The sequence below is a fragment of the Herpailurus yagouaroundi genome, unplaced genomic scaffold (genome assembly GCF_014898765.1).
Source record: "Herpailurus yagouaroundi ecotype Mexico unplaced genomic scaffold, PumYag 160, whole genome shotgun sequence".
NCBI lineage: Eukaryota > Metazoa > Chordata > Mammalia > Carnivora > Felidae > Herpailurus > Herpailurus yagouaroundi.
In genome coordinates, this window is record NW_024412401.1 from 36,035,217 (window position 1) to 36,043,000 (window position 7,784).

Sequence of the window (7,784 nt, forward strand, 5' to 3'; positions counted from 1 at the left end):
TGCTCAGGCTCTGTCTCTCTGTGTCTCAAAAAAAAAAGGGGAAAAAAAAAAAGACAAGACATACACGAGGCTACCAAAAGCTTCTCAGACTACCTGCAGAAGGGAAAGCAGCTTCCAGAGGAAGGACTTCAGCTAAATCTTGTTATTCAGCCATAATTAACCTAGTCTGTAGGGCCTTACACAGCAGCTTCTGAGTCCTAATTGCTTGAGGAACTAAGTAGCCTCTTGGGGGGCAGCGGAAAACAACTTATCCTAAAGAAAGGGGCAGGAAGCACAACTCTAATCCAAGGGCGGGGAGAAAAGACAGGGCGGGGAGGGCCACATCTGAGCACACAACAGTTCCACTGTTCACCAGCCTGTAGCTCAGTTAAGAATCACATAGAGGTGGAGTGACCCCTTCATCCCGGTTTTAATACTACAAATCCTATGACCCAGAAAACACCTCATTAAGGTGCAAACCAAGACAGCTGGTCACCCGACCTGGGAGAGCTTGTTAAAACAGAATCCCCAGGTGGGAGGTGGGGAGGCAGGGAACACCAGAATCCCCAGACATTCTCATTCAGTAGGTATGGGGTGGGGCCTGAGAATCTGCATTTCTAAGAAGCTCCTGGGTGGAGCTCCTAGTGTGGTCCACCACACTAACAGCACTGCAAGTCTGGTTCAACCTCATGGACTTGGGTCAGAATCCTGGGGAAAGAAAAGGCAACACTGAAGATCTCTTTCACCAAGTCTAAACTGATGCACAGCATAGCTGGACAAGGTGACAGAGATATTCCCAAGGAATGGGAATTCTCCAGGCCAACAGAAAGACTGCCATGCCTTTGCATGAGGGGAAGTGGGGTGGGGGGGAGGAGGTGCAGGGAGGCAGCTTCACATCCATACCAAGGATGACTTAATTCTGTCATGAAGAGGTGGCGGCCATGCAGTAACCAAGGGCACTCCTACGGAGGTGAGGGACCCCCATCCCCCACCCTAGGGATACCTAGAATTACTGGCAGAGACAATGGGGACTCTAAGGTCTAGACAGACAAAAAGGCTAAGCCCTTTTTGTTACTATTATTGTGCCCCCAGCAAGGACGACCTAGATTCACTTCCCTTCAGCACTCCTTATCAACTAAGCCAGCTAAAATCACATTCAACAGTGAGAGAACGAGACAGCTTTTGGTGTCTCCACCTAGACTGGAGGACTTCTCTCTTGCTCCCTGGTTAGGTGATCTCAGGCAAGTTAAACTGTCAGTCCTCCAGTTTTAATCTGTGAGATGGAATTGTGTCACGAGGATTAAATGAAAAATATAAATGCTGTATGTACTCTAAAGCACTAAACAAAGGGCTAATTTACATGAATATTTATGCCTCTTTCCGTTGATGTTGCAATTATTGTTAGAAACAGGTCATGCAAGATGCAGTGCCTGCTATTTGGCACAGTGGTTAAGAGCAGGGGGAAGAGACATTATGCCACTTTCTGGCTGTGTAATCCTTGAGAGGTCTCTGTGCCTCAGTTTCCTGTAATTCTGAATGTGAGAATAATAAAAGCCCACCTCATATGGCTGTTGTGAGGAATAAAGAATAAATGAGATAATATACGTAAAGCAGTTAGAATATGTTAGATGCTATTATAACCACCACTCAACAATTCCGTTAATGAGTAAATGAAAATAGTGAACAGCTAGCCAACTCCCAATTATACTAATGAAGAGGGTGATGGAAAACTGCACTTGTGCAAAAACCCAAAGCAGTATCTTTGTGTGGACAGATGCCTACCTATTCATGGGGTTGATATTCTAGGATCCATAATACCTTAATTTACATAATCACCCCCTCTGTCTTCTCCACATCCTTCCGGCCTTCTGGGTAACACCTGACTCAGACCTTGGAAGTGTTCAGCGTCCTCACCCTTTCAGCCCTGCTCACCACCCCCTCCTCTCCTCTAAGCACCAAGTAGACCAAACCTCAGGATGGAATGGAGGGTGGCAGCCTGAGCAAGACATTCTCGCTCTGTATTTCTTTCCTTTTTTTAAGTTTATTTATTTTGAGAGAGAGAGAGAGAGAGAGAGAGAGAGAGAATCCCAAGCAGGTTCCATGCTATTAGCATAGAGCCCAACATAGGGCTTGAACTCTCAAACCGTGAGATCATGATGTGAGCCAAAATCAAGAGTCTAACACTTAACCAACAGAGCCACCTAGGCGCCCTTGCTCTGTATTTCGATATGCAAGCAACGATTTAAATGAAATAACAGCACATGGGCTCTGACAACACAATGAAGAGATTGTGTCCACTGCCAAGGGAAGAAGGTAGTTTAAAATCACAAATGGAGTGCTTCCATTTAAATCTTAATCTAATCCCCAGCTATTCACAGTCATACCAAACAAATGCACTGCACAAGCTTCATGAGATCCTGTCTCTCAGGATATACTTGTGGCCATATGTGGAAACACTGCAAATGACCTGAGGAAACAAACAAGCTTAAAACTAAAACATCCAGCTAAAACTCTGGAGGAGCATTCCCAAGTCTTCCACATTATGTTAAACTGCTCTTTTTCTTCCTTCCTTTCTTTTTTTTTAATGTTTATTTTTGAGAGTGAAAGACAGAGAGGGAGCAGAGAGAGGGGCAGAGAGAATCTGAAGCAGGCTCCAGGCTCTGAGCTGTCAGCACAGAGCCTGATGTGGGGTTTGAACTCACAAACAGTGGGATCATGACCTGAGCCAAAGTTGGACACTTAGCCGACTGAGCCACCCAGGCACCCCTAAGTTTATTTTATTTATTGAGAAAGAGAGGAGAGAGAAATCAGGGGAAGGGCAGAGATAGAGGGGGAGAAAGAATCGAAATCAGGCTCTGCACTGTCAGCAGAGAGCCTGATGTGGGGCTTGGACTCATGAACCAAGAAATCATGACCTGAGCCGAAGTTGGAGGATTAACTGACTGAGCCACCCAGGCACCCCAAAATTGCATTGCTCTTAAAGGACTGCATCAAATTCCTGAAATGAATGGAACTTGAGAAACCTCAAATTCTCTCCTTTCCACATCCCCAAAAAACAAAACAAAACAAAACAAAACAAAACAAAACAAAACAAAGCAAAACAAAACCATAGCCTCTGCTTTAAAATCCCCCAAGACAGAGTGCACTCTCCTCTCGGGCAAAGCGATCCTTGCAGGACAATGTGGACCACCATACATTTCTCTTCCACACCCCAACCCAGGACTGACATTCCACATCAGGAACCTGCAGTCTTTCCTTGTGGAAAATGGTTATAGGGCCCTTAGCTTCCTTTTGCCCTTTTGCCCTCTTGTGTCCCCTTTCCTGTTTGGCCAACACCAGCTCACGGTGGGGCCCCCCACACGTGGCCTACAGACCAGGAACCAATCCTAAGTGCCCCAATTTCAAAGGTTTTGAGTTAAGGAGCGCTTCATTGAGGCCACACCCTCGGTTGACATCCAGCATGTCACCCACTAAGCGTTGCCTCACACCTGACTCACACCGTCAACCAGATGGAACACTTCTTTTTAATCCATGCAATTCATTTCCCCTGTCTCCTCTGCCAATAGGCCACTTGCTACCTGGGGCTACAGAGAATGGGGAACCCATTTTAGGATTTGACCGGAAGGCTGAAGACGTGCCCAGGGCCAGGTCCCTGGAGATGGAAGACAGGCTACAGGGAGGATCTTCTTCATCAGCTCGAATTCGGCTCCCTCACCTTGAGCAACTGTAAATCATTCCAAAACAACTCCCCCCCCCCCCCAACCATTTCTCTCCCCCCCCCCCCCCACCACCCCCGGCTGAAGAGTGACTATGCTGCTCTGACTCAGGATGACAGAGTGAATAAGAGGCCTATGAAATGCATGATTAGTGACATCATGTGCACTTTACAAAGCAAGAACAATTTCCTCAGGCCTCTGCCCCAGTGTTCCCTCTAGATTCTCAAGGCCTCTGCCTGTCCTCCTTCTGGCCTTTCGAACCCCAGCCAGTCCTGAGCCAACAAGGCCCCTGCCACTCCCGCCTCAGAGCCCTGCCAGAGAAGGGAGAGAAACAGGACTGACTGGTTCCCATCCTAGCCCATTCCTAACCTTCCCTCCCCTGGGCTTGGCACCCCACCCACCCACCAACACCCTCCTGCTCTCCCAACTGTGCAATTCGCACTTCCCTCACACTAGGGCCCTCTGAATAGAGCTCCTCCACTCTTTCTTCCCCAAAGCACCTTGGATAACAATTCAATGTAATTCAGCACATGTAACCAATGAGAGACTGAATCTATAAACAGACAATGGCCAGACCATATACAAAAATAGAACGCTGACCCACAATCTGCAGCCATCAGTCCAGGAAGTCAGACCACAGCCTCTGTAGCTGTAAGTCCCAAATTGGTCAGGATTTAATCAATAACAGCCGGCTCCCCTAACTGTTGCCCTCACTTCAAACTTAGGACCAATCAGAGAAAGCCAAATATACTCCCGTAACCAATGACAAACAACGCCTGCTGTTAGTAAAGCCACCGCCAGCTTCTCCATGCCAACAGGAAGCCTTCCCCTTCCCCTTTGATCCACTATCAAGCTTTTATACACCTCTGCCTGTTTTTGAGTCTGATAAATGTAAGTGATGCCGGCTGACTCTCCTGCTATAGTAGCAAACTCTATATAAAGAGCGCTCGCCTGTTCTCATTTGGGTGGGCTTCGTTTACTTTCATACCAAACTCCTAATACAGGCCATGATCTCTACTCACACGGAGCTCTTAGTCTAGTAAACAACTACACTGCAATATGGTATCAGTGTGTAGAGTAAGGGTACCATATAAATATGTACACAAGTGTGAGAGTATCCCATACAAGTATGGTACACAGGGACAGGCAGGGTACCACTGGTGCTGCAAGGGAACTGGACAACTTCCGGGGTGGGGGGGGAGGGGGTGGGGAAGACAACTGGGCTGGTTTTGAAATATGAATAGCACTCACTAAGTAGACAGCTCAGGAGGAGGGAAGGGCGGTTCTCCATTCTTCTCCCTCCCTCCCCTCTCAGAGACTAAGCTTTCCCACTTGTAGCCCAACTTTGCTTTTTGACATGCTCCATTAAATACCTCATTTATTTTTTAATTTTCAGTGTCTCCCTCTCTATGGAATGATACCCTTCATTCTAAAACGTGCTTGTGTCTTCTTTACCACCACCAGCCAGCCGAATGCTGTCTTCTCTTTCCTTCTTTTTTTTTTTAAGTTTTATTTAAGTAATCTCTACACGCCATGTGGGTCTCGAACTCACAACCCGGGATTGAGAGTCGCATGCTCCTCCCACTGAGCCAGCCAGACACCCCTCCTTCTAATTTCTTTGAAGTGTATCCTTTTTTTTTCTAATTTTTTAAGCGTTTATTTATTTTTGAGAGAGAGACACACAGCATGAGTGGGGGAGGGGCAGAGAGAGAGGGAGACACAGAATCCAAAGCAGGCTCCAGGCTCCGAGCTGTCAGCACAGAGTCCGACACAGGGTTCAAACCCGTGAGCTGTGAGATCATGACCTGAGCCGAAGTCAGACATTTAACCGACTGAGCCACCCAGGTGCCCCACTTTGAAGAATATCTTGAAGAGCCAACGGATGTTTCCGCACTCCCTCGAGCTCTCTGCATCTAGCTCTCAGCCTCACTGCTCTACTCTTATTAACCTCAAGGCTTCAACTGACCACCAAGTCTCCATCACTGGCACACACCTATCATCCACAGTCTTAACGCCCTATTGAGTTCAACCTCTCCAGAAGCCCTAACATCACCTCAAATTCAGGAATCCAAAATGACTTATCTTTCTTCCCAAACCTTCTTCCTCCTCCTACAGAACCATATATCTAAGTTCACGCAGTCCCCAAACCTTAGTGTCCCCTTTCTCTTCTGTTCCCTTGCACCTTAATGTCTGTTAGGTCCTTCCGTTCCATTTCTACTTCATTATCTCCATTCAGTCTCCTTCTCCTGCTGTCTTTACAGTGGGGTCAGTCCTCAGAAATTCCAGGCCAGCTATTACAACTTCCTCAGTGCCTCTAAGCCTCCAGTCATGCCCCACATTGTCCACTGGAAGGAAACATGCCCTTAATAAGACCAGATTCTTCACGTTTGGAAATGAAGAAGGATGCCTACATAGGGAGAGGAGGCTCAGCGGGGCAACCCTGACTTCCATTTCCCGAAACTCACCCGATAGTAGCCTTTAAGGATGACCTTAGGTAGTAATTTTGTTCCACTGTCTTAGCCCAGTCACTTGATGGGACCACGCTGGAGCATTTCCTAGGCTAGAGAATCTTCACACAGGTTCTGAAATTGGCCCCAAGCATCTACAAGTTTTTCTGCACTCTGCCACATGCACCAAGTCCGGGAAGGAAGTTAGAAAGCCTACCAGGATACCTGATGTACCAAAACGGCCATCCCAGAAGGTTAAGCCATCAAGAGAAATGTCCACCAGTGATAGTAAAAGTTGCAGTAAAAGTAAAAAGGTGAAGAGAATTTGGGGGAACAGGAGTCGGAGCCACAAAATCCCCCCATATCTCCCTTCGTGGAAGTTCCCTTCCACCTTAGGATGAATGGTTTTACTAAGAAAGCTGGAGGGTTTTCTTATTCTCACTTTTTATGTCACTCCCTGTACGGAAACCTCCAATTACTTCCAATGGCTTCCCAGCACCCAGGAACAGCTAAGTCTAAATCCCTGGGTCTGCCAGTTAAGGTGCTCAGGCTTCTGCTGAATTCAATCTGCTTTTCCACCTCAATTTCCCACCCATCTTCTACATTCCAGTCAGACTGAAATCACAGGCCCCATGCTTTTACACCTCCGTGTGAATCCTCACATTGTCCCTTCCATGTAGAATTCATTCGTTCTACACACGTATTTATGGAGAGCTGACTATACCCTCTGCTATGAGCTGGAACGCCTTTTCCCTCATCTTCACATACCCAAATATTACCAAGCCTTGTTTGCCCAGTTCAACAGTCCTCTCATCCATGACGCCACCAGATTCCCCAAGCTAGAATTAATCTTGCTCTCCTCTGACCACCTACACCTTTTCGGAGCACTTAGGGCAGTCTGCCTTCCGTTACTGTTACTTGGGTAAATACCACCGCCCTTAAGGGTTCGAATCCTCTTGTGTAACTCGCACCACATGTGACAATACGTTTCAATTGTCTGGAAATGGTTGACTTGCTTGTCTGTGGCCTCCAGAATACGAGCTCAATGAGGGCCGGCGCAAGGACATCACATCCTGCACAGGGAAACTATTCAAGGCCCATGTGTTGGATGAATGACTTGGTTAAGGAATGCTTTATTCCTGTAAACTTCCTTGCACTTCCTTCTCACCACATTAGCATCTGGGTCTTCATTAAGGTGAAAAAAAAATTAAAAGGCAGAAAGAAAATTGCTTGGGGTAAAGAATTTGTCGTGCAAAAGCCACAGCAGGGCAGGAAGCGTGACAGTGCAGTCGGAACGCCCTTCCGCGCCCTTCCACACCGGGCGCGGCTCTCCCCAGGGGCTCGCGCTCCCGCCTACCCCCGCCTCGCCCCAGGTCCCCGGGCGCCGAGGGCGAGGCAGTCTGCTACAGGTCCCCCCCCCCCAACCCCCGCCCCCCGGCGGCCCGGGGCGAGGGCGGGGAGCCCCTCCTCCGTCCGTGCGCCCGCCTTCCCGAGCCCCAACGGCCGGAGGGGGCCCCGCCTGCGCTCCACGCCCCGGCACCGCGCCCGCCCGGCCTGGAGGCGGGGAAGCGTCCGGGGCGCGCCCGGCGTCGTCGAGGGCCCAGCGAGGCACCCAGCCGGCGCCCCTGCGCCTTTCCCGTCC